We start from the raw sequence: 27684 nt of genomic DNA, 5'->3' as shown, positions 1-27684 counted from the left end.
GAAAGAGAGATCAGAGAAATTAAGTGAATAAAATTATCAAAGAAATGATTCAAGATTTCATGGAATCGAAGGACATCAGTTTCTGTATTCAACAAAAATATGTTCAATGGAAAAAAATTGACCCACATTAACGCACATCATCATGAAATATCAACACACTGGAGTAAATGGGACAATTGCAAAAGCTTCTTGAAAAAAAACAAGCAAACAATAAAAGAGGTCACATACAAAGAATCAGTAGTCCAAATGTTCCTGGATTTCTCTATTGTGACGCCAGAAGATAAAAGACAATGGAGCAAGGCATTCCAATTTTGAAAGAAAATGACGTAACAACCTAGAATTTTATACACAATTTTGTGTAAGGGGAGAGAAGGATATTTTCCAATATGAGAATGCTCAAAAGTTTACTATTTACATATCCTTTCTCAAGAACTGAAGGAATGGGTAAACCCAGAAAGAAGAAATAATAGGATCCAGGAAATAACGGCTTCAACTCAAGAAAAAGATAAAGCCCCAGGATGATGGTGAAAGGGATGTGAGGGTGAGAGCTGAGCTCCAGATGTAGGAAGGAGGTCAAAAAACTCCAGGGGACGTAAGGCAATTGACAGGACGCAACAGGTATTTGAACATATTGAGAGAAAATGTAGACAACTTGGGGGAAGCTTGGGGCTGAATTAGTGGGAAAGAGAACACAAAAATGTAAAAACAAGCTAAATATTACCTTCAATGTAAACAAAAAGGTGTGCTCCCCCCAAAAATGTAATCTCCATCTAGTACATAGTTCACCCAGGAATAGTGTTCACATAATCATAATAATCTAAGCATTGAATGTTGACCTGACTAAAAGTATGATATAAAAGTATTGAGAGGATGAGTGGATCCAGATATATTTCAGAAATTGAAATAATTTTGGAGATATACATTTTGTTTATGTTTGGAGGGTGAGTGGTGTTTGACAGATGACTAAATTCTCATCTTCCATACTAGGAAATCAATTAATAATTCCTGTAACTAAAAAAACATTAAGAATTAGGTATAATAAACTTAGCTAGGTCAAACAGTTGAAAGTTGTTGCCTCTGGGGAATGGAAATAGAGAAAGGGGTTACAAGGACCATTATTTTGTAATAATTTTTATAAAACTATTTAATATTTTAACTTATGTGAAAGAATCTCTTTGCTGAAATCAGTAACTAACTTAAAAAAAGTCTACATGAAGAAATATTTGATCACTAAAATTCTGTTTTATACAGGGAAAAATTGTGGTAAAACGTTTTCTACCGAAATAACACATGCAAAAACAAAACAAAACAAAACAACCTCAGTGAAATTCAATTATAAAATAAACAGTTTGTTCCACAAAATTTCTGTGTCTTACGCTAGCTGCTAAGTTATATCGACCCCATTATACTGGGTGTCTTACCAAGCAGAATAATTAATTATTGCTTACTGTGGTGATACAACATTAGCATAAGATAATGGCATTTTCAGATAGCCAAAGTATCCTTAGGCAGACAGGGTCTTTGGCGAATAAACACTGTGTGTATGTAGACTCTACTACAAAATAGAATCGTGAATATTTTTAGGGAAACTTACAGATCTTAAGAATTGGATAGCAGGTGCTTTTGTTTCAATCTGAAGTAACAGTTTGTTAATGACACATCCCATACTCAGATTTCCTATCTATGGATTTATTGGCTGAAATAGTAACTAATATGACAAATTTATTAGCCTGCAAGATGAATGCCAACACTGAAGCACAGATGGTCTCCTCCAACAAGTGACAATTTGAAGCATCAGATTTATTATAAAATAAATGAAACTGTTTAGAACAGTATTCTGGCCTATGAAGGAAAGAACAATAGGAATAGTAGCAACTAATAGCAAGAGTAGCTTTGTATTTTAGGTCACATTTTAGGAAATCTTTGATAATAGAACTTTTAAATGTTAAGACTTTTCTTAAGTACCATATCAAGAATTTGACTTCTTTACTGAACTGCAAGCTGAAGTGGTTGTCTTGGTTTGATTACATTTGAATTTTCTTATTTTTTGCAGAAATTCAGCTGTGTGTGTGTGTGTGTGTGTGTGTGTGTGTGTGTGTGTGTATGTTAAAATAAAGCTCATTTCTCAATACTCATCTAAGAAAATGCCAGCAGGAAAGTCTGACTACAGCACCTGCGGGAAATAGCAGAAAGAGCATTGTGGGTAACATGTCTGATGGGGGTTGGCGGTTGGTTGTAAAATCAATTATAGTCTTCATAAATAAATCCAGGGGGATGGTAGATGGCAAGCACAAATAATGCATTCGTGTCTTTGAATATATATCACCTGTAGAGTAAGTAGCACCAGCCATGACTCAATTGTGGAACACCACTGAATCTACAATAAAAGGTTGAACCCATGTACAACAACCCTTGTGCAAGTGACTGCAGCTGGCTTAAATGAAACGGTGTCAGAACTGAGTCCCTTCATAAGCCATTCTTTATTCCTTTCTATTGTCCATATTAATTGCCAGAAATCTGTTCCGTGGAAGACTTCCACCTCATAAGTACTTGCAAAACTGGTTTAAGAGACGTCAGGTTTTAATGTCAATAGGACAGTAGCTAAAATTCTAGTAGAAAGAGTCCTATGCTGGCTTTTTTTGTTTGTTTGTTTGAGGAAGATTAGCCCTGAATTAACATCTGTTGCCAGTCCCCCTCTTTTTTGCTGAGGAAGATTGGCCCTGGGCTAACATCTGTGCCCTTCTTCCTCCACTTTATGTGGGATGCCTGCCACAGTGTGGCTTGATAAGCGGTGCATAGGTCCATGCCCGGGGATCTGAACCAGCGAACCTTGGGCTGCCGAAGCGGAGCGTGTGAACTTAACCAGTGCGCCACCAGGCTGGCCCTCCTATGCTGTTTTTTACACACTTGCTTTTGTGTGTAGCGCTTGATTCCAAATCTCACTCTACATTGGGGAAGGAATTCAAAGGAGAAGATAGTTTTGGATATCACCCGGAGAAAGCAGTCCCAGTTAAGTAGAGAGGCAAAAATCTACAGTTTGAGCTCATGTGTATATAAGTGTGCTGATGGCCTGCATGAAAAGCACTGGTCAAATTCTGTGTGATGAAAACACTGTTCATATGTTTTAAATTGATTAATCGCTATCTCTTAGGGAATATCTATCTATCATCTATCTATCTATCTGTTTATAGCCCTCCCAGCCTTAAAAACACTACAAGGTTAGTGCATTATTCCCATATTGAAGACGGGGTAATGAAATGAGGAATTTGTACTTTAGAAATATCCTTGACCTGCTTTGAAATTGGAAGAAGAAAAAGAAAGAGTGAGAGCCAGAAAGAAGGCTGACTGTAGCCAGAGGAAACATGCTGGGTCTTGGGGGAGACAGAGGCAGAGAAGGGGGAGGGTGGACAGATTGTACATATTTCAGAGATAGAAATACATTTGGAATTTTTATAATATATACGACTGTATGTTACATAAAAAATTTTTTTTAAGTTGAAAGATTTTTCTCCTACTCCCGTGACTCATGATCCCTGCTGCTTTCTTTTCCTGAACATTGCAGGTGCTAGGATTTTTTGTAATACCAGAGTGGTAGAAATACCCAAAGGAGATCCTTCGGTGGTAGCAGTGCGCTAATTGTTGCTTTTACAACATCTGCTGCTTATAAGTTGCTTTGCTTAATAAAATTCTAAGTTTTCCTGCGTGCTAAGATATTTTTACAAAAGATATTTGTCTTTAAACTATAAGTGCCCCACTGATTGTACCAGTTCATTTTCTGTTGAGGCTATAATAACTTTCAATTATATTTGGCAACTTAATAGAAGTTTCAATAGGAGCTATATTTTTTAACTTTAAATTACAATTGAAGTAAAATAAACTGAAAATGTATAAAGTGTTTAATTTGATCAGTTTCAATATATTTATACAACTGTGAGATCATTACCAATATCAAGAGAATAAACATTTCCATCATCCTCCAAAGTCTCCTTGTGCCCCTTTATAATTCATCCGTCCCACCATCCCCATCCTCAAGCAATCGGTAAACTGTTATCTGTTACAGCTCAGTTTGCATTTTCTAGAACTTTATGTTAAGGCATATACCATTTTTTTTTTGCCTGGCTTCTTTCCTTCAATACAATGATTTTGAGATTCATCTATGTTGTTATATATAACATTATTTTATTTTATTGACTAGGAATATTCTATTGAACAAATATAACTCAATTTGTTTATTCACTTATCTTTTGATGAGCATATGAATTGTTTCCAGTTTTGGGCTATTGTAAATGAAGTTTCAATGAACATTCATATACAAATCTTTGTGCAGACATATATTTTCAATTCTCTGTGGTCAATATTGAGAAACAGTATGACTGAGTCACATGGTAGGTGAGTGTTTCACTTTGTTAAGAAGCTGTCAGACTGTTTTCCACAGTGATTATACCATTTTATATTCTCATCAGCACTGTATGCTGAGTTGCTCCACATCCTCACTAACGCTTGATATGGTAAGATTGTTTATTTTGATCCCTTCTCATGGTTATATAATGGTATCTCATTTTAGTTTTAATTTGCATTTCTCTGGTGAATAATAATGCTGAATATCTTTTCATTTACTAATTGGACATTCGTATATATATTTTTGTGTTAATTTTTATTGGATTGTTTTCTTATTATAGGGTTGTAAGAATTCTTCATATTCTGCAAATAACAAGATTTTTGTCTAATATACATATTTTGAGTGTTTTCTCCCAGTCTGTGGTTTGTCTTTTCATTTTTTTAAATGACCTCTTTCAAAGAGCAAAATTTGTTGTATTGATGAGGTCCAGTTATTAATTTTTTCGTTTTTGACTCAAGCTTTCTTGTTCTATTTAAGAAAATTGGCTTTGCCAAAGTCACAAAGTTTTTCTCTTATGGTTTTTTTCTAGATATTTCATTATTTTGGATCTCATATTTTGGTCTATAATTCATTTTGAGTTAATTTTGTGTTTGGTGTGAGGTCAGTGTTTTCCCATATCCATGGAGATATCCAGTTATTGAAGCACAATTTGTAGAAAGACTTTCTTTTCCCCATTGAACTGCCTTGTCACCTTCATGAAAAATCAGTTGATCGTATCTTGTAGGTCTGTATCTGGACTGTTCTCTTCCCTTGATCTACATTTCTATTTTTGTTTTGTTTTGTTTTTGGAAATATTAATTTGTCTTGATTACTCTAGCTTTATAGTAAGACTTAAAATCAAGTAGGGTAAGTTCTTATACTTTGTTCTTTTTTTAGAAAAAATGGTATTGTTAATTTAGGTCCTTTGCATTTCCAAGCAAATCTTAGAATCAGTTTGCCAAATTCTAGAAAAAACGAATTAGAATTTTTATTGGAATTTCTTTGAATCAATAGATCAATTGCCATTTAATAGTATTGAGTCTTCAAATTCAGGAACATGGTATATCTTTCCATTTATTTAACTCTTTAATTTCCCTCACCTTTTTTTTTTTTTTTTCTATTATTCAGTGTACATGGCTTGAACATGTTTTGGTAGATACTTCATGATTTTTGGTGCTACCCTAAGTGAGATTTTAAAATTTCATTGTCCAATGTTTTTTTTACTAGTATATAAAAATAAAATTAATTTTAAGATTAATTTTGTATCATACATCAAACTCACTTTTAGTAGTTATTTTGTACATTCCCTGGTATTTTCTATATAGAATATCATATCATCTACTAATATGGACAGTTTAACTTGTTCATTTTGGATATTCATGCCTTTTATTACTTTCCTGATTGTATTGCAATGGCTAGGGCATTCTGTGAAATAATAAATAAAAGTGGTTAAGGTGAGCATCCTTACTTTGTTCCCAAGCTTATGGGGAACAAATTTAGCTTTTCACCAATAAGTATGTTTTTCATAGAACACTTTATCAATTTGAGGAAATTCCTAATTATTCCTATTTTGCTGAGAGTTTTTTTTATCATGAATGGATATTGAATTTTTTGAAATCATATAATTTTTCTCCTTTATTCAGTTAATATGGTAAATTACAGTGATTGATTTTAGGATGCTAAACCAACTTTCTATTCTAAGAATAAAAGGTACTTACTTGGCCATGGTGTATTGTCACTTTTTCTACGTTGTTGTATTCAATTTGCTAATATTTTTAGGAACTTTTAGTCTATATTCATGAGGGGTATTCTACAATTTTTTTTTTTCCATAATGTTTTCTCAGGTTTGGGATTTGGATTATGGTGGCATCATAAAATGAGTTGAGCAATGAAACATTCTCCTCTATTTTCTGATAATTTTTTCTCTCTACTATATCTTTTCCGTTATCCAACAAATGAGCTGTTATTTAGTTGATCATAAATAAGCCCCTTTACAAGAGAACTATCTGAAAAAAATTATCTATAGTCACTGTCCCCAATATTTTCCCTCCCGTCCTCTTTTGGACCTACTGATATCTGGCTTTGCCCTCTCTATTGTACCAAATCTGCTCTTACTGAAGTCATCAAGGACTTTCACATTGCTAAATCTATTAGTCACTTTACAATCTTTATTCTCATTGACCTAAAGCAACATTTTAAACAATTGATCATTCTCTTTACTTTAAAGCCTTTCTTCACCTGGCTTCCAAGACAACATACTAATATGGTTTTCCTCCAACCTCTCTTGTGATTTTTTACCAATACCATTTGCAAGTTCCTCCTTAACTCTCTCCCTTCTAAAATTTAGAGTATCCTAGGATTTTTCTTTGATCTTCTTATCTTTACTCTACATACTCACATTCCAAGTGATCACATCCAGTCTCAAGGCTTTAAACACCAAGAATATGCAGACAACCCTCAAATTATTATCTCTATCCTAGACCACTCCCTTGAACTTCAAGTTCATATTCTATGGAAATTCTCCACTTAGATACATAAGAAATTTCACTTCATCTGCCTACTTCTTTCATCATACTTCCCTTTCAAGTATTGAATCCAGTCTTGAGAAGGCAGCAAAAAGAAGAAAAAAGAGGTAAAGAACATGACAAATGGAAAACAAATAGCAAGATATTTTATTTAAACCTAACCATATTAATAAATTAAATTAAATGTAAATGGTCTAAATATACCAATTAAAAGGCAGAGATTGTCAGATTGGACAAAGATGCAAGAATTAACTATCTACTGTCTACAAGAAATGGATTTTAAATATAAATACACAAATAAGTTAAAAGTAAAAGGATAGAAAACAATATACTATGCTAATACCTATCAAAAGAAATCAGAGAATCTGTTTTAATATCAGAAAAACTAGATTTCAGAGTCAAAAATATCCCCAGAGATAAAGAAGGTCATTTCATAATAATAAAAGGATAAATTTATTAACAGGACGTCATCTTAAATGTGTATGCATCAAATAGCAGAACTCCAAAATATATGAAGCAAAAACTGAGAGAATTGCTTGGAGAAATAGATAAGTTTAAATTATAGTTGGAGATTTCAACATCTCTCTCTCAATAGATGATGGAAGAAGTGGACAGAAAATCAATAAGGGTATAGGAGATTTGAACAACACTAACAACCAACTTGAGTTAATTGATATTTGCAGAACATACTGTGAAACAACAGCAAAATACACATTTGTTTTAAGAGTACATTAACATTTATTAAAATAGACTATATTCTGTGCCATAAAGCAAGTTTCAATCAATATGCAAGGATTTAAGTCATAGAATATATATTCTTTGACTACAGTTGAATTAATTTAGAAATCAATAAAAGCAAAGGTATCTGGAAAGTAGCCAAATATTTGGAAACTAAAGAACTTACTTCCAGATAACCTGTGGGTTGTAGAAGAAATAAAAATGGAAATTAGAAAGAATTTTGAGATGAATGAAAATGAGAACATATTAAAATGTATGGGATAGTGCTAACATATTACTTAGGAAGAAATTATAGCACTGAATGCCCATATTAGAAAACAGGTCTCAAATTAATTACCTTAGCAATTAAATACTAAGTAAGAAGAAGAAAGGAAAAACTAAGTATCAAAGTGGAAGTCAATAAAATATAAAACAGAGAACAATAGAGAAAATCAATAAAAACAAAATCTAGTATTTTAAGAAAACCAATAAAATTGATAAGCGTCTGAATTAACAGAATGAACAGGAGAGAGGACACAGGTTACCAACATCAGGAATGAGAGAGATGACATCACTACAGATATTTAAGATAATTAAGAAATTTATGCACAACTTTCTGCCAATAATCTTGACAACTTAGATGAAATGGAAAAAGTTCTTGAAAGAAATAAGCCATTAAAGCTTATTTCAGAAGAAATAAATAACGTAACTAGTTCTATATCTATGAAAGACATTGAATTTGTAGTTAAATATGTTCTGTGAAGAAAACTGCAGGCCCAGATGCCTTCCCTGGTGAATTCTAATGAATATTTATAGAAAAAATAATGTCAATTCTCCAGAAACTCTTCCAGAATGTGGAAAAGGAGAGAAAACTTCCCTACTCATTCTATGAAGCCAGGATTATCCTGATACCAAAACTGCATAAAGATATTACAATAAAAGAAATCTGCAGATCAATATTCCTCATGAACATACATACAAAAATTCTAAACAAAATTCTAGCAAATTGAATCCAATCACACATAAAAAGACCACTATATCATCACCAAGTAGTGTTTATCCCAAGAATGTAAGATTGGTATAACATTCAAAATACCCATTCTTTGACTATTTGTGAGTATAAAATGTTCCCATATATGCCAACGTCTGTCTTTGAGCTTTCTTTTTTATTGTTTTGTTTGTCAATATTGTGTCAATACTACACTTTCTTATGGTTTTAGATTTATCATATGAATTAATATCTGGGTGGACAGGTAATTTCTTATCACTCATTTATAAGGTTGACCTAGTTTCCATCTACCTTTACATATTCATGAAATTTTAGAGTAAGTTTTTTAAGTGACTCAAAAATATCCAACTGGAATTTTAATTGATCTTTTAATAATATGGAATCATCCCTTTTGAGACTTTCAATGTCTCTTCATTTATTCAAATAAACATCTATGTCCTTGTTATAGAGTAAATGTTTATGTCTCCCCCAAATTCATATGTTGAAGCCCTTATCCCTAATGTGATGGTATTTGGAGGTGAGGCCTTTAGGAGGTAATTAGGTTTAAGTGAGGTTGGGGCCCCGGTGATGGAATTCATGTCCTTATAAGAAGAGGAAATGAGACCAGAGCTTTCTCTCTCTCTGCCCTGTGAAGATAGAGTAAGAAGGCAGCCATCTGCAAGTCAGAAGGAGGGCCCTCACTAGAAACCAAATCTGCCGGAAACTTAATCTTGGATTTCCCACCCTCCAGAACTGTGAGAAATAATTGTCTGATGTTTAAGCCACCAGTCAATGGTATTTTGTTACAGTACCCAGAGCTGAGCAATAATAGTCATTTATTATAATTTCATTGTTTCCTCTAAAGAGGGAATTTGTATTCTTGCTTTGATTAATTCTTAGATATTTTATGATTCTGTTGCTATTATGAATGCTATCTTATTTTTAAGTCATATTTTATGGTGTTATTGCTGATTTAAAGAAATGCTTTTAATTTTGTAGGTTGAGTTTTTAGTTGGTAAACTGGCTAAACTTTTTATAGTTAATTATTCTTTTAAGGTAGATGATCATGTCTTGAGAGTTTCTATCTTTCCTCACAATTCTTATACCTCATTACTTTTTATTTCCTTATCACATTGGCCAAGACTACTGGAGTATATTAATCATTAGAAATAGTGTGGATAAAGACAACAGATATCTTTGTTTTATTCCCATTCTCAAATTGAATGCATCCATTTTCTAGTTTCCTGGTTAAGTTCTTCCATTCGTCTAGGTTTTGGTAGATAGCCCCTAAGATGGCCCCAATGATCCCTGCCTTATGGTATTTATACTGTTCCCTTGAGTGCAGAGTCGGCTTATTTATTCACTTCTAAAGAATACAATACGGCAGAAGTGATAGGTTGCCACTTCCAAGGTTAGGTTATAAAAAGACTGTTGCCTTTGTCTTGGGTGTACTCTCTTGCTTGCTCTGGGGGAAGTCAGCTGCCATGTCACGAGGCAGCCCTATGAGAAGGCCCACATGAGTGTGACCCTGGAAGTGGATCTTCAGTGGTCAGTCAATTCGTGTGAATGAGCTTGGAAGCAGTTCGTCTGAGGCCTGTTAACAGCCATGTGAGTGAGTTTGGAAGCAGATCCTCCTTCACTGGAACTTTGAGATGACTATAGCCCTCGCCAACATCTTGATAGCAGCCTTGTGAGGAACGCTGAGGCAGACTGCCAAGTTCATCTGTATCCACTTTCCTGACTCACAGGAAATATGAGATAATACATGTTAGTTGTTTTAAGCTGCAGAGTTTTGAGGAAATATGTTATGCAGTAATAGACAACAAACACATATGTTTACCTACTTTTTAAGAGAATTTCCTGCTCTTTCTAGTTTGCTAAAGGTTTTTTTAATCATCACTTGAGAAAATCATATTTTTTCTTTTTCTTAATAACAATGTGGTAGAATACATACTTTGGATGGTGAAATATCCTTGCATTTCTGTCATATACTCTGCTGGATCATGGCATATTTTGTTGGGGTTTTAGTTAGCTAATATTTTCTTTAGGATTTTGCTTACATGTTTATAAGTGAAATAGCCTCATGATTTTTCTCATTTGCCTTGTCTTAGCATTACAGCAGCCCTAGGAGAAAGACGGAAGTTAGTTACTCATTGAAAGTTTAGTAGAACTGACAGGTAAAGCCATTTAGACCTAGTTTGGAGAAAGGGAGCAATTGGTTAACATTTAAATTTCCGTAAGATTTAGTGGCCTATTCACTGCTTTATTTCATCTTTTGTCAATTTGGGCATTTTGTAATTTTCTTGGAATATGTCCATTTCACATAGGTTTTCAAATTTAATAATGTAATTATCATGATACTTTAATTTTTGAAACTGCTTTTGTGTCAGAATATTACAGAGATAGTTGATAGTCTAGGTTTGCAGCTTCATATAGTGAATTATTCAAAGACTGTCCTAAATTTTACTTGATTTCACACTATGGAAACTAAACTTGAATCTGGTGTATATCCCAGGTTTGGGAGTAAAGATGTGCAAAAGTGAGTAAGAACCCAGACTTCTTTGAACCCTCTGCTTAGCAATGCTTGAGTAACTGTTTAAAATAAGGGCTGTATTAAAAGCTTCCCTGTGAGATGTATGGCAGAGTCCTTCCAGCTAGTAGATTTCCTGTGGTATAACTATGGTTCAGTGCCAGCTGCGCTAAGGCGGGGCATGAAAAGCAAGATTGAATGAGATAAGCCAGTAATTATGCTTTTGTGATATGCTAGGTGATTGAGCTGTTTAAATGAGGTTACAACTTGGAATGAGATACAAAAGAACCTTGAATATAGTGTAAAAATAAATATTTGGTAGATTCATTCTTCTTCTCACCATTGGTTTTAATTGGATTTCTAACAAGTGTATATTAAAAGAAACAAATTATTGATATTTTAAGCTGCCAGTGTGAGCTAGAATGGATATGTTTGTATGTGAATTACTATAGTTTTATTCTCATTTTTCTTTCTTTGTTTAAACACTGTTTCAATGTATTTTGATGTTTTTAGTCTATGATATGTTATTTTGAAAATATATATTTGAATGCAACTTCTCCCTTGTGAATCAATAGTAATAAGTTAAATCAGAAAACACCGTTTCTCTTTAAAGCTTGGCCATTCTGGGGCAAGTTATAGGCACTTATCTTGATGTTTGACTTTCAAGATGTCTAAGCAAATTGGAAATAGTGCACTGAAGGCACTTTCACATGTGATATCTGTTAAATGTCATTTACAATTTATGTATTCTTCCACAGAATTTTCCTTTCTGTCTTTAAAGACTGAGAAATAAAATTTCTCCCCTGCTATGTTTTTTTTCCTGTTTGCAAAGGGAATATTGAAATATATCTTTTGGTACTGTAGATAAACAAGGCTTTTATTTTATCCATCAATCAATTCCATTGTATGTCTACATTTTCTAGGAGTTTCTTTTTTTACCATGACATTTGGCTTGGTAGTGAGAAGATCTGTCTATCTTTAATTCAAGCAATTTCTTTTAAAAATAAAATGTCTCTTAACCCCCATTCCTGAAGGTGTGGTAAATTGTACAATCATACTTTTTCATCTATGTGTGAAATATTTATATTAAATACGCATGTCATATATAATATATGCATAGCTGAAAGCAAAAACTGCCATAGTGTTAGAGAGGAATCATTTAAAGACTTGATTTCACAAAACATCTAAAACACCATGAAGAATTAATTCTAATCCTAATGCAAAGCAACACAAATATGCAGTTGGCAAAGCTTATTTTAAAAGCACAGTTTAAAAAACATATGTAATTTTCTTTTGGCAGATTCATATGACTCACAATAAGCACATAATGTATGAGAGGAGAAGGAGATTAAATACATACATGTATACATGTAATTTTTATGCTATTGCTATTGAATGCATTCGTTTCATCACTTTAATTTGCTTACATCCTTGCTAATTCTTTCGATATCTTTATTCAGTATGGGTCAGGCTAATACGATAAGATAGGGGATAGAAAGATTTTTAAAGGGGCCGCCCCGTGGCTTAGAGGTTAAGTGCGCGTGCTCCACTACTGGCGGCCCAGGTTCGGATGCGGGCGCACACTGACGCACCGCTTATCCGGACATGCTGAGGCCGCGTCCCACATACAGCAACTAGCAGGATGTGCAACTATGACATATAACTATCTACTGGGGCTTTGGGGAGAAAAAGGGGGAAAAAAAAGGAGGAGGGTTGGCAATAGATGTTAGCTCAGGGCCGGTCTTCCTCAGCAAAAAGAGGAGGATTGGCATGGATGTTAGCTCAGGGCTGATCTTCCTCACAAAAAAAAGAAAAAAAAATGGGCAGGCCCCGGTGGCACAAGTGGTTGAGTGCCCACGCTCCACTGGGGTGGCCCGGGGTTCGCCGGTTTGGATCCCGGGCACCCACCCATCACGCACCACTTGTCAGGCCATGCTGTGGCCGCATCCCATGTAAAGTGGAGGAATATGGGCATGGATGTTAGCCCAGGGCCAGTCTTCCTCAGCAAAAAGAGGAAGATTGGCAGATGTTAGCTCAGGGCCGATCTTCCTCACAAAAAATAAATAAAATAAAATAAGATTTTTAAAGATGGAAGAATTGCTCTGATCTGAGGTTCACCCAAGAAACCAGGAGAAATCAGAGACAGGAAGAGAAGTAAAAATTTGAGGACAATTGATAAGACTGACCTCTTATATTTGTAAAGTGCTTAACAGATTTCACCCAGAGCAGTACTTCTGATGTTGTAGATCTCCAAGAGAACATTTTTGGTGGTGAAAACCTGGTTAATAGGAATTAAGAGATGAGTGAATTGGTAAAGAAAATCAAGACAAAGAGAAAGACTTTTCTTTTAAGAAATTTATAATGAAAGGAATGCAACAGAGCAAAGATAACTAGAGGACAAATGGAGATTTTATTAAATTATATTTTGATTCATTGGGATATGGGGAGGGGAAATGTATAAATAAGAAATTGAAGGCATGAGCCATGTCTAATAGAATAACTAATAAATAACTAATGGGTAACTAATAGAATATAGAGCTAGAGGAAAAAAGGATTGTGTACTCTAATACAGAAAGAGTAAAACAGGAAAAAGAATAAAGGAGTATGGAGAAACATTTTCAGGTTGGAATAGAAACATTGAAGATGTTCATTTTCTAAGATTCTGTAGTTATAGCAGCAAAGTTTCTCCTGAGAATGAGAGCCTGCACAGAGAGGGACAGTTTGTAATTGATATTGAAAGAAATTGCATAGAGATTAAATGAGAGTTGCTTAAAAGGACAGGTAAGCACCCAACTGATAATGGAATAAGTGGACACAATTTAATGACTTTCTCAGCAATGCCTGGCAGAGAGGCAGCAGGAGCTGAGAACACAGGTGTTACCATTTACCCAGGGTTGGAGAAAATGTGAGCTCCAGAGAATGTAAAAATTGGGATATGAAAATAAACGATTAGAACTTCTATTTCATTTTGAATTTTTAATCCCTAAGAGGTAAAAGTTAAAAGTTTTTAAGACTTAACCCCTGCAGCCTGGCCACTCAGAGAAGGCACAGGCTTCCTACAAAGTTCCATGAAAACCAGTTTTGACCTAATGCTTCAGGCAAGTGATCCTTGTCAATGACATGGCTTGGATCCCAGCCCCACATTATGCTCAGGAAGAGGCTGGTGCTTCATCAGTCCTGAAGGCTGATGCGCTCTGCTTACTACATAGTGCAGGTTCCTGTGCGAGACTTGGACCCCAGCTTCATTACCCCACCAGTGAAGGGACTGGTGTTTCCTCGCTTGTGATGACTGAATAACTGTGCTTGTCATATGACACAACTTCAACCGCATGGCTGTCCTCCAGCTCCATGATTGTGTTGGGGAGGGGCTGGTACTGCAAGGTTAAGGTTGGAATCAGTTTGTGGCATATCATATTATTGTTGTATCCCGACTCCTGATCATGCCAGTGGAGGGATGATACTTTTCTAATCCTGCAGTCTAAAGGTTCCATGGTCCAGGGGTCTGTGATCTTTATCAGGAGTCTGAGGTTTGGTCCTGAAAGATTTCTGTGCTCTGCACAGTCTGTGATGGGGCTACTGGGCCTGAGTACCTGCCACAATGCCTGTTCCTTGAATTTGCCCCCGTGAATGCTGTCTGCCATTCTGGTGTATGTGTGTGTGCTGCTTGGCCATATTCTGACAATCAAAAAGTCTAGAGACATCATCTCTAGCTTGAAGAAGGACAGATCTTGGTTATGACTAACTAGAGATAGGGAGATAAATGGGGGCCAAAGGGAGCTGATTGGCTTTTACAATAAGCAAGTATGAGTGGACTAGAAACAATATGAAATCAGTAGGTGTAAGGGGGTGAGAGGGGCATAAACACAGAGGATTGTAGTCAGAGAAAATAATTTCATGATTTGAGCTCATGCGTGTAAGCATTACTGCATTATGCCAGGGTTTAAACCAAAGAGCTGGGAGAAGTAATGAGAAGGCAGTATATTGCAAACATGTCTTTAAAAACATGTAAAGCTTAATAGGTTAAAATTCTAAAAAGAATTTATCCTCTGCAAAGTTATTTCTGGTATGTATTTCTTTCTGGTATTTTTTTAGTCTATTATTTCTAGACTCTATTATTTAAAAGATTCTAGTAAGGAGGTAAATAGATGAGGTCATGAATCAAATTTTTCTTCAATTTTTGATTATTGACTGTAAACTGCAAAAAATCCACACTACTACATAGTCTCCTAGAATTGAGGAAATTACATGACATCTGGTGGACACTCAAAAAATAATTGTTGGTATAATCATTAATGATATGTACTGTCATAGAGTGTTATGTGAAGAGAAGACTACTATATCTAGGAATTCTACGGTTTACCCTTTGTAAATAAAGGCAAAATCAAATATTGTGTTTTCTTAATTCAGGACATCACATGTTTGAAATTAGGTGCATTTGAAATTGATGGTATCTTCATTTTAATAAAATATCTTAACATCCTTATTAGCTTATATTGTAAACCTAAACGTTCATGACGCAGAATTGGTTGTAGTGAAAATACCCTTTTAAAACATGTAGTATTTCATTTACTATGTTTTATTTAATTTGTCACTTCAGTCTTAGATTGGTGTTGAAATGTCTGTAGCAATAAGCAAACGTAGAGTGATAGAATCATATACAGCCATTACAAATATAAGTTAATGACACATTTTAACATTTTGCTCTCTCTCTAAGACTCCAATCAGTAACTGAATATTGTCAAATTGCAGATTTTTCTCTGCAATTGTTTAAGTAATAATACACCAGTAATAAAACTGACCATCCAAACCATAAAATCAGCAAAACAAAAGGGGAAATGTGAATCTTCTGTCTCTAGCTATGAAAATTTCATGTAGATTTTTCTGGGCTGTCAGGATTGCAGGTTATGCTGACAACATGTAAAGATTTCGTTCCAGATGGACTTACATCAGAACTAAATATCTGGTTTGGCCACTATGAGTTATTATTGTTTGCCATCTTAGACAAACATTAGAAAATGTAGATATGTTTTGGTTTTGCTCACTTCTTACAGGTGCTTAAATTGTGATAACTTACAGTCGATAATTGTCAAAAGTTCGAAATCGCAATATTTTTACTCTTGGTGAGAAGGAGGAAAAAAAATGAAGGATTTTCCGTGTCTCTCAGATATATTGGCCTATTCTCCAAATGACAGGTTCCTGACTGATCAACTGTACCACCTGCGACTAAAGCTCAGTAATGTTAGTCTGTGGAATGGTTTCATTCTCATCTCACACCTCAGAGATCTTGCGCTCAACCCCAGGCATCCCTTGTGTGTTTAAATCAGCTTAACGGCTCATACAGAGTGCTGATTTCCTTGTAGGCCTCTGTTTTCTCAAAAAGTGATCACCTTTTGCCAATGCCCTCAGGATTAAACAGGGCAGTCTGGTTTTCCTTTTCTGCATTGGCTATACCTTTGTAGTCAATAAAAGACTAACTAGAAAAGAATCAGCTGATGAGAGAATCAATCTTCTGGAAGCCTCCCCACAGTTTTCTCATCATTTTTCTGCCGTCTGTCATCTCAGATTGTAAAATGGAAACCAAAACTCAGTATGTGGGCAGACTTTTACTGCTCCTTGTTAACAAAAACAGTAAGACCGGGGGTTTTGATCTTAGGAGTGTATAGGTAAACAGTAAGCTGTTAAGTGCACACTCTTGAAGTGGTTTTTCTCTGTTTCTAGTGGAGGTTTGCAAAGAATTATCAAAGTGGTATCAAAAAGGTCTCCTAACATGCTGTAGTGTGGCTATCCATTCTGAGGAGGTCAGGTTAAATCCGAAGGTCTTATAGACGATGATACTGTGGTATCTTCTGGTACAGCAAGCCGTGCTACGTGCTTCTTACTAATAGTCATAGAAACAGAGAAATATAAAAAAAGACCTTTTCTGCATTTTTATACCTGGTTACATTGCATTAATTTATCTCTATAACATTACATTTTAAATCAAGTGACATTTTGTCTCATTTAGCTTTTATTTTAACAACTTTCTCTCACATAATTTGCTTTCTCGTTGACTATTCAAAAATGTATATGAAATATATTCAGATTACTTTGGCAGATAAAGGTCATTTCTTCATATAACCCATTGTATATATTTTCTCCAGCATCAGAGAATCCGAAAATAATTTTCTTCCTCCTTTTGCTTTATGGTTTTAGATCTCATTTGTAACCTGAAAGCACAATGAGCAGAGGGAATTTAAACTTGCTAACTGATCCTATTAAAATACAAAATAGAGTTTGAAATTTGCTTTTTTTTTTTTTTGGCTGGAATTCAGGCTTTCAGTCAGTTACAATGTTATCAGAGCTGTTTAGCTTCTCCCTCTGGTAATATATAAAATACATTTAATAAAAATAAAAATGTATCCTTAAATGTGTGAAATCCATTTTAAATTCTCTGGTATGAATTATATTATTGAATTATGAAGAAGTAGAATGATTTCATTACATCTTTTCAATGTCATTGAAGTAGCCCAATGATTAAATTGTTACTACTTTCTGGAGCTTGGAGTACAGCTTGGTGAGAACAACATTGGCATTTTTCTGCTTCTTATTAGTTTGCTTGTTACTGGAAATTTGAGTGTGTCAGTATTATGTTTCGTATCATGAAAATACTTAAAATTTTTTAAATCTATATTGATTTGTAGGGAAATAGAATATTATTAGAAGGGGAAATCTATAGCTCTTTTCTAAATATCTGGAATTTATTTCAATTTAAATCATATATGAAATTTGCTCAAAAAACAGAGAAAGTAGAGGAATAGAATATTCTTCATCTCATCAGTTTGTTCCTTCTTATCATTGACTGTTCATAACATTCTCATCATTACTGTTGATTGCTTGTTCATAAAGTATATAATCTTTTGCTGGATATTATGTAATTATACATTTATTTATTTTTTGGTGAGGAAGACTGGCCCTGAGCAAACATCGTCCTCCATTTTGTATGTGGGACACCACCACAGCATGGCTTGATGAGCAGTGTGTAGGTCTGCACCAGAGATCTGAATCCATGAGCCCCAGGCTGCCCACCAAAGTAGAGTGCACAAACTTAACCATTATGCCACCAGGCCGGCTCCATTATGTAATATTTTTGATAATGTAAAAGATCCAAGATTAGTTAATTAATCTGAATGAGATTAGACAGAATATACTTATGCTTTCCATATTTCCAAGCTATTTCTTTCAATAGTTGATATTGTGTCTTTTTCTTGTTATAAACTGTCCTTTGGACATTGAGTTTTATCTTTATTTTATTTTGTTTTAGTTTTTTTTTTGCCCAGACACTTGTATAGTTAAGATTTCCTGAGAAAATAAGGAAGATCCTTTTCTTTCTCGTAGCCCAAACCTTAACATTATTTTTAGTGCTGTATTGTCACAAAGCATCTAAATCCCACGATGGCAGGATTCTCACCTACCATATAATAATGAGATCTCTTATGTCTGACTCATAGAAAGTGCTTCATTAATAGCTATTGATTCAATAAAAGAAGGGACTAACGGAGAATGGTTTTATCTCAAAGGCTAGGAGTTCTTATATATCTTAGTACCTAGGATGTACAAACCACTGTGGTATGTGCTCCTAGGGCCTGCAAAATAGTATAATGCAGTACTATTGCCTTCAAAGGGTTTACCAAAAATTATTTTTTGCTTTGATTGAGAACACTGATTGGAGCGAAGCGGTGTTGCAAGGGTTTTCCTCTTTATGTCATCTTTGTTTATATCATATATCTTTTCTCTACTCCAGGAAAAGATACATTCATGATGGAATAATTTGGTTGTATCTCCCATGAAACCATTGCTTAAAGACACCACGGCATTTCCAGGGAAGAGAGAGCATCCCCCTCCGCCCTTTCCCTTTAGGTTCTTATGGCTGGGCAAATAATTAAAAGACAGGTTAGCAGGAGAAAATAATACCAAGTTTAATAACATGTATACATGGGAGAAACCAGAGAAACTGAGTTTCTCAACACAATAGTGGAGATTCTCATCTTAAATACCACCTTCAGCTAAAGACAAAGGAGGACGTTGGGGGTGGGGAGGGAGACAGAAGGGAGATAGAAATTACAGTAATCAAGAGTATGCAGATTTAAGTCCTCTCCTTCCGTACTGATAAGAGTTTCCACAGAGAAGGCCATCCCCCCCTCTTCGCAATACAGAGAGGGAGATACCTTTACAAATGAAGATTTCCCTTGTAAATGTAAATGTTTGTCTGGCAACTCTTTGCAGGGCCACCTAGAGAATGTGGCCTGGAAGAGACAGAATTTTTGATAAGATGGGCTTGTAGGTGGCTTTCCTATGGTAACATCAATTTTACATTATATTACAGCCATCATATGATAGTGGCTCCTTCTTGAAACAGGTCTTCTATGTTAAATTCTTTAGGCAGTTTGGGGGAGATCAAATGTCCATCAGAGAAAATAATCAAGGTAAAGAGACATATTTCAGGGTAGCCAATTTTGATCTCTCACAGCATAAAAGCAATGAGAGAGCAAAGTGAAAAATTCAGTCAATGACTTTATATTCAAGTCCATATGTCCAATCTATTTTATCTTATTTGGCATCGGTATTGTTTTTGAATTATATAAACAAACTGATGGTAAAGCTGTCCAAATAAATATTAATTAACTGAGCTCTAGTTAGGGCGTGAGTTGCTATTCTCATTTACATCTTGTAAATGTAGGGCTGCTTTCAGTATTGCTGTCAATGTAGATGAAATAGGGTTTAGAATTAAGCAATCAGGAACAGGGGAAATCGTAAGCCAACTGGAAAATTACTTAACATATAATAGGCACTGCTTAAGTGCTATGCAAAATATAGTGTATTTTTTTTTTCAGTTGTATCAGATATATCTTAGAGAAATAAGAAAAAAATAAATAACAGAAGTCAGGGGAAAACCTGTATATTTAATAATTTAGATGCCAATTTCAGATAAATTTACTATAATATTCCACATCATTCTTCTGTTTGACAGTGGCCTGTGATTTCCTTTTCCAATTAAAGATAATTTTCATGGCTAATGCCCATGTTTTCAAATTTTCCTTTCTTTTTTTATTGAAAACTCATTGTATTTTATTAAGCATTATGTCTATCCAATATAACCAAGCCTTCAAACTTGCATTGAGTCACTGATAAAAATTTAATATTCAAAACTCTATCGCTTCCTTTCACTGTTGCCATGGTAAACCCATGATGAGACATAAGCAGTTTGTCTGGAATAGTAAACCCAAAATACAGTTCTAAATTAATAAAGAAGCCATATGTAGTAATAGGGGCATCAATGATATCTCATCGTGGGTGACTCCCAATTATGTTATTGACATCATTAATTTACATAATTAATTATAACAATTTATTTTTGCATTAATAAGACAGTAAGAGAAAATATTTATTTACTCCTCACTCTGTTCCCAAAAGAAGAATTTAAAGCCATGTGTGAAGATCCATACAACAAATTATAAAAGAACTTTTAAAGTTGAGTGAATTGACACAAAGAAAAAAATTGAACCTGTAGGTGAGGTTGGTACACAAAGTGCAGAATAAGTTTGCTGTCCTAGTAGAGATGGGTCACACATTGGCTTTAAGCTTTCAAGTAACCTATAAGAAAAAAAAACCATTGTGAGTTATATAATTCATAGTATCCATAATCTAAAAATGATCTAGTTGCCTTGGCAACACAGAGATACTGGTAACAAAGATAAACTTCTTCTTCTTCTGGGTCTCCATTGAGCAGGCACTGTTTAACTTAGGGGATATTGTCTGCATTCACATCTCACAGGGAGCAGAGTAACCAGTTTCATATGCTATTTCTTCTGATATCCCTCAGTATGGGATGATGGCATCTTACCAAATGACAATTTAAGAAAGTTATTTTACAATTATGAGAATAAATATATACTGACGTTAGCTAATATCCCTAGTGTATTACAGAAAGTAGAATTATGCAAGATCTTTGTCAGTTTTGCTCCAAATCAAGTAGGAAGCGTGGTCAAAATAAAGAAAAGCATTGAGGGGGTGCATAGCAGTGTCATAAGATTATACTTGTGGTGCTTATTCCAGATAGTTTCCAAACATCTGCACCAGTCCAAAAGTTTTAAAATGCAATGAAAACCATTACTGTGATTCAGACAGAGGTACATGGAATGCAGATACATCCTGTATTCATTTAACCTAAAGGGGAATTAATTGGCTATGCAACTAGGCAATGGGTGTGTCTGGCTTAGTCATGACTGGATCCAGATGTCCATGTGATGCCACAAGGATTATAATTCTTAATCTCCAGGATTTGCTTACCTCTGCCTATATCCAGACAGGTCCTCTCCCTATGACAGCAGGACCACATTACCTTCACCGGTTATGATACTCAAAAGTGTTTTTCTCATAGGTCAAAATTCTGAAGAGATCTGTTGTTCAACCAGTTACTGGGGCCACGCTGATGTGATTTTTGATTGCCTAACATTGCAACCTCGGCAGCAGAGGTTAGTGTCATGTAAACCATGTGGAATACATATGAGAAAAGATGCACAGATTCCTGAGAGATCTGATCAAAAGCAGATAAGAACAACAGTGAAATTTGTTTATACCCTATAACCCTCTTTCTTTGTGTTAGGGCACAATTAGATATAAAACAAAACCTAAGGCAAACAGTATAATTCTTCCTTAGGCCTAGCTCTTGATTCTTCCTGCATTTTCTTTTAACTAGTATCTTAAATATTAAAAAAATTTAAAAGTTTATTTTGGCACCTTTCTTTCCTAGTTTTCTAGAAATAAGCCTGTCCAAAGGGAAAATATATTTCTTGATCAGAGACAGCTAATAATTTCCCAATTATTGGTTTTCCATATTTTCTTTTTATTAAATGAACCCCATAGTGTAAAATGGCAGTGCAACAATAGACTAGATTTCCAGCCTCCTTTGCAGCTAATTGTAGTCCTATGACTAAGTTCCTTCCTACTGGATATAGCAGAAGTGACTATATGCAACTTCTGGGACACCTAATTAAACAAAAAGCCCCTTATCTGGGACAAACTCTAACCTTCCTTTTACTGAGATAGAACAAAGGATTTATGGAAAACTAGCTTGAATCTTGCAAATGAGAACATCCTGGGAGAGATTCTTAACCTCCTGAAGTCCATGAACCTAGGGATCTGTGAATAGAACCCAAGAGGAGCATGAATTTGAAATGGAACAATTGCATCTTAATTTTCACTAACCTCTAATTGAAAATTAATATTTCTTTCAATTATGAATGTAAGGAAAAACCATTGTAATCTTAGCAGTATCCGTGCCTTTTACATCTATAGAAATAACAGATATTTTCATATTACATTATAGTTGAGGATACATCAAAACATTGTTTATGTTCATCCTTACTAAAAAATTTTGGTAGTTAGTAGACCAACCACCTAATCTTGGTATTTAATGTGTTAATAAAGAATTATATATATTGCTATATCATGAATTTGTTTTTCTAATATTTTGATTAGATTTATATTTTAATATGAATTGGTTTCCTTTGCAGCCCTATTTATTTTATTTTATGCAACTAAAATGTTAATCTAATAAGGTATTAAAGGACCTTTGAGTATAGCCAAAGGGGTCTTGGTTCAAGATGATTGGGTGTCAGGGAGCAATATGGAAGAAGAGACCTCTCGGTTCCTGACTGGGCTTCTAGAGTATAGTTGCCCTGCCAGCCTCATGGCTGGACTATCACTGGGTGTTTTTGTTTTCCAGGGCTACTGTAACGAGGTACCACAAACTGAGTGGCTTAAACAATAGAAATTTATTGTCTCATAGCTCTGGAGACTAGAAGTCCAAAATTAAGGTGCTGACTGGTCCACGCTCCCTCTGAAGCTTCCAAAGGAGAATCCTTCCTTTCCTCTTCCAGCTTCCGGTAAGCCCCAGGCGTACATTGGCTTGTAGATGTGTCACTCCAATCTCTGCCTTCCACTTTACATTCTCCCTGTGCATCTGTGTATTCATGTTGTTTTCCCTCTTTTAATGAAGACACCAGTCATATTGGATTAAGGGCCTACCTTACTGCAGTATGACCTCATTTTAACTAATTATATCTGCAAAGACCCTATTTCCAAATAACATCACATTCACAGAGACTGGGAGTTAGGACTTCAACATATCCTTTTGGAGGACACAATTAAATCCATAACACTTGGGAAAGACATACACTTCGGAAAGACATACACTTCCATGTAATTTAAGTCATTATATTTTGAGGCCTCTGTTTTATAAGCATAGCCTATATTTGGGTGTAAATATACTTTGTCACCAAAAGTAAGATGAATTCTAATTTAGATGTAGGTAACAGAGCTCTTGTGGGGTCTTGAGTGCCCAATCAAATAATTATCCCCACTATTTTCTAGTCCACAGTAACGGTGTTCTCTAATCTATTGACAGAGTAATTCCTCTAGGACAGGAGCCCAGCCCATATACTATTTTTAATAAAGTTTTATTGGAACATGGCCACATCCATTCATTTATGTATTGCCTATCACTGCTTTCACACTACAATGGCAGAGTTGCATAGTTGCAACAGAGACTATATAGCCCACAAAACCTAAAATATTTACTGTCTGGTCCTTTACAGAAAAATTTTGCTAACCCTTTCTCTAGGACGTGAAAGGGATGAGCCAGAGGTTTGACTTATTCTCCCATTTGTTCTCTGTACTATGAGGGTGGAAGACTCTTATTAAATCAGAACTTGAAGAATAAACATATAGGAGAACATGAACTAGACCTTAAACTGAACCTATGAATTGCTCAAAACACAATTTCTAGTTAGAGGATGCATTTACCTGTCATTGAAATCAATTATCTAAGGATAATGCCAGACTAGAAGAAAGCACACAATTTCCAAGTTTCCTTAATAATAAGAAAGCAACAATAAATTTAAACTCCCTTGTAATAGGAAAAAATGGTTATTTCAAATCAAGACAGTGAAATTCTAACAAGAACAATCATTGGTATAATTGTATGATATTTCTTACTTCCACTAGCATTATTAATGGGACTACAATTTGACCTGACAATGAGAATAGCTTCTCTTGTGGCATTTTGGCAGTTCTATTTCTGTTCGTTGAGAAATAAGGAGCAGACAAAGGATAAAAGTCCTTGCTTGAGCTGCTAAAACAATATCACAGTGTGAAGAATTTCCACTTACTCAGGAGCTCAAAGGATCCCATTTTTATGGCTCCAGAGAACTGGAAGTTTGACGGACATTCACGGAAAAGACCTTACTTCCTTTGAAATCAGCAGTCATTTGGGGGAATATCACTGCATTTGGGGCCCCATACACAAATGAATATAGCAGTGAAATTTCTTTTGGAAAGGAAAAAGATATCTCATGTGAAGCAATCATGAAAGACCACAGTCAAGCACTTAGTATGTCATGTTTGGGGTGCTTTGTAGAAGGAATAGAGAACTTGCCAGTCACAGGCTCAGCTAAGTTACTGCAGGTACCAGGACTTTATTGTCATGGCCACAAATCTCCTGTGCTTACTGCTAAAAGAATATATCTACTTTAGAATGCTTTGGTTATTCTCAAATGAATATTTTTCAACATGCAGAGAAAAAGCAGAAATGACAATATTGTTGACACTGGTTTAAAAATACAATGAGGACACAAAGATTCCACCATTGCCAGAATTTAATGGAACTTGAAAAAATACTAGACAACCTAAGTCCAAAAGCATGAAAGACTTTTGAAATGGTTACTCCTGCTCCTACTCCTACTCTGTTCTTACCCCAAATGATGATATCCCTTGATCTAACACATAATGAATTACTATCACTTATAAAAGAACTTTTCCTTCAGTCATTATTTTCTCAACCTCTCCTTCTCCCCCATTTCCATCCTCTTCTTCTCCTTTTCCTACTTGTCTTTGGGTAGGAATTCCATTTGGGTACTTTCATCTGCGTAGAGGTGTGATAAAGGTTACTACACACCAAACATGCGAAGGCATCTAAAAGTACAGCAAAGGCCTCATTAGATGTTTTCTAAATTCTACAGTAAGGAAAGTGAATTTTAAAAGATAAGTGGTATAATATTTATAGCAGAAACTTGAAGGATAACCAATGAAACTCTGAGTAAGTTACCCAATGGCAGTCGTAGGCCAAATCTGGAAGTCCAGGGAGCCTCCTTACCCAGGCGTCCCAAGAGAGCACTGTACACAAGGATCATGAAAATGGAATCAATGAGAGGAGTGAGAGTGAGCTAAGTCAAAGGAATGAACAAACCTTGGAAGAAGGAAAGTACAGGGTTTTAAAGGATTGATGAGTAGAACATTTGGGAATAGGAAGAAATTTGATGGGGAAAATAAATTGAAAAGAAAGGTAGGAATCAGACTGTAAAAGAACTTGGACACTTATTTAATATAACTTAGCAAATACTTATTATATACCTATTAAGTGCTCTCACCAGTGAAAAATAATCTTGAGACAATGCTGCATCAGACACATCTGTTATTCACAAGCAATGTGCAGCCTCGTGTTAGAGGTTCAAATTGGTTCAAATTCAAGAGGTTCAAATTCAAAATGGTGGACATTAATACAGAAATGTGCTCAGCAAAAGTGTGAAAATACAGAGAATTAGATACTTTAAAAGAATGTGCCTGGAGGAAATGATGCCTGGGACAAGCTCTAAATGCTGCATAAAAGACAGCCTGGTTTAGAAATTTGGGAAGGGCATCTTGGGTAGAAGGGCCAGAATGAAAAATATAAAAGAGCAAAATGAGACATAGGACCATGAGCAATTCGGTACTGCTGGGACATATAGAGTGAAATGGAGAAGGTATTAAATCAGCTTTGAGATTCTAGAAAGGGCCAGGAGTTTGAGTCTTTGGATATCAGGCTAAGGAGGCCTGCAGATAATGGAGAGATACTAGGTGTTTTAGGGTAATAGTTGTGTATTAGATCATTCTGACTATAGTGTGGATTATAATTTAATGATAGCAGGACTGCAAGCACATAGAAAATTCTAGAGGCTATGGCGCTGTAAATGGGAAAAAAGGGAGAGAAACAACCAGATCGGTGGTTTTAAAACTTGGAAACTCATCGTAAGTGTAGATTTCATGTCTGTGTAGCTGAGAGACTTACGGTACCTTATTAGGGAAAAAGAATCCAAAGAGTTTTTATATTTTGGAATGTGATGAGAAATCTGAGTTTTGACTCAGATACACCGAGTATGTGGTGCTTATGACTATTTATATTATCATTATTATGCCCTTACGTATATGTAAAAAATGTATCTGATATACAGAATCACCTTAAGTTTAAAGTGACAGGAAATATAGTAGAAACATTGAACACGCAATTAGAAATTCAGCTTGGAGCATCTGGCAGACTCTTATGATAGTCGTAAGTCTTGAGTTCAAATCCAATACAAATTATACAAATTTCTAAACCTACTAGTATATAACAATTTATTATTTACCTAGAAATATCTAGTTATATTTCTGGAGTTTAATTCTCCTATAGCTGTGGTAGAAAAGACCATTTCAATGTAGCAACTGTCATCAAAACACTCAGCATTATACTACAGTTTTACCTAATACACAATTTGGAAAACAACTACCAAAATCAGAAATGTTGTCTACCTGTTCTCTATGCAAATTTTAGGCTTATCTCCTATGCAGTAATTTTCAGCATTTCATTATTAGGAGGCCCAAACTCATCCGCCTCCCCTAAGAATATCTTGATTATAACCATGCAAGCCACTGCTTTCCACTGGTCCTAAAAAACTGTTGAGAAATTTGGATGACATTGACTCTTTTCTTACTGCTAGAATACCAATTCCTAAAAGATAGAAGATGAGTCTTTGTTATCTCTCTTCTTATTGCCAAGAACAATGAATTGGCAGTCAAGTTTTTGTTGAATAAATTGATTAATTTATGTATTAATGATTTATTTATACAATTATTTAACAAAAAATTTTTTAATCATTTAGTTATTTGATGGCTTTATTTAATGTCTTCTCTATCTGGCATCAGAAAAGTCTTTCTGGGTAAATGAATGTTTCAGATAACTGAAGCTAATCTCTCAAACCTCTTTATTTTAACCACTTTTGATAAACATCTTTTCAAAATTGTATTACATGCTGTAGATAGGAGAATAAGCTTGAGTTAATTTAACCATTTCATGATGACTCAGGTCCATTATAATAAGCATTAATCATTGTACTTTACAGCAAAACAATGCAGACCTTAGTGACCATTGAACTAGGCAGAACGGTTTGCACCAAATATCTAATGGACTCAAATTGCTGTATTTTTCTAGTTGGTCTTCTGTTCTCCACTGCTTTTCTTCTGTCACTTGTGACTCTCAGTTGCTAGGGAAACCATACAACCACATTTGTTAAAACAGTAATCTTAATTTTAGACATGTAACACCTGAATCGATTCATTTGTGACATGGATTCTCCCAAATAATTGATTTCATAGAATACTGTCAGTTGGCATATTCCCCTTTTCTAGAACTCCTGGAAAATCTGAAATGAGAAAA

The 27684-nt window shown here is 34.9% G+C and overlaps 1 long non-coding RNA gene across 1 annotated transcript in view; it reads left to right on the top strand.

Annotated features, from left to right (window-relative positions):
* LOC131410781 (uncharacterized) overlaps nucleotides 1–23096 on the top strand; it is an 82410-nt gene extending 59314 nt beyond the window's left edge. Inside the window, exon 6 of the long non-coding RNA XR_009221415.1 lies at nucleotides 22966–23096. This is a non-coding gene — a long non-coding RNA (uncharacterized LOC131410781). The remainder of the gene's footprint in view (nucleotides 1–22965) is intronic.
* The last annotated feature ends 4588 nt before the right edge of the window (nucleotides 23097–27684 follow it).

Source organism: Diceros bicornis, chromosome 10 (genome assembly GCF_020826845.1).
Source record: "Diceros bicornis minor isolate mBicDic1 chromosome 10, mDicBic1.mat.cur, whole genome shotgun sequence".
Lineage (NCBI taxonomy): Eukaryota > Metazoa > Chordata > Mammalia > Perissodactyla > Rhinocerotidae > Diceros > Diceros bicornis.
The sequence above is the reverse complement of the archived record's forward strand: the minus strand, read 5'-3'. Positions and strand labels throughout refer to the sequence as shown.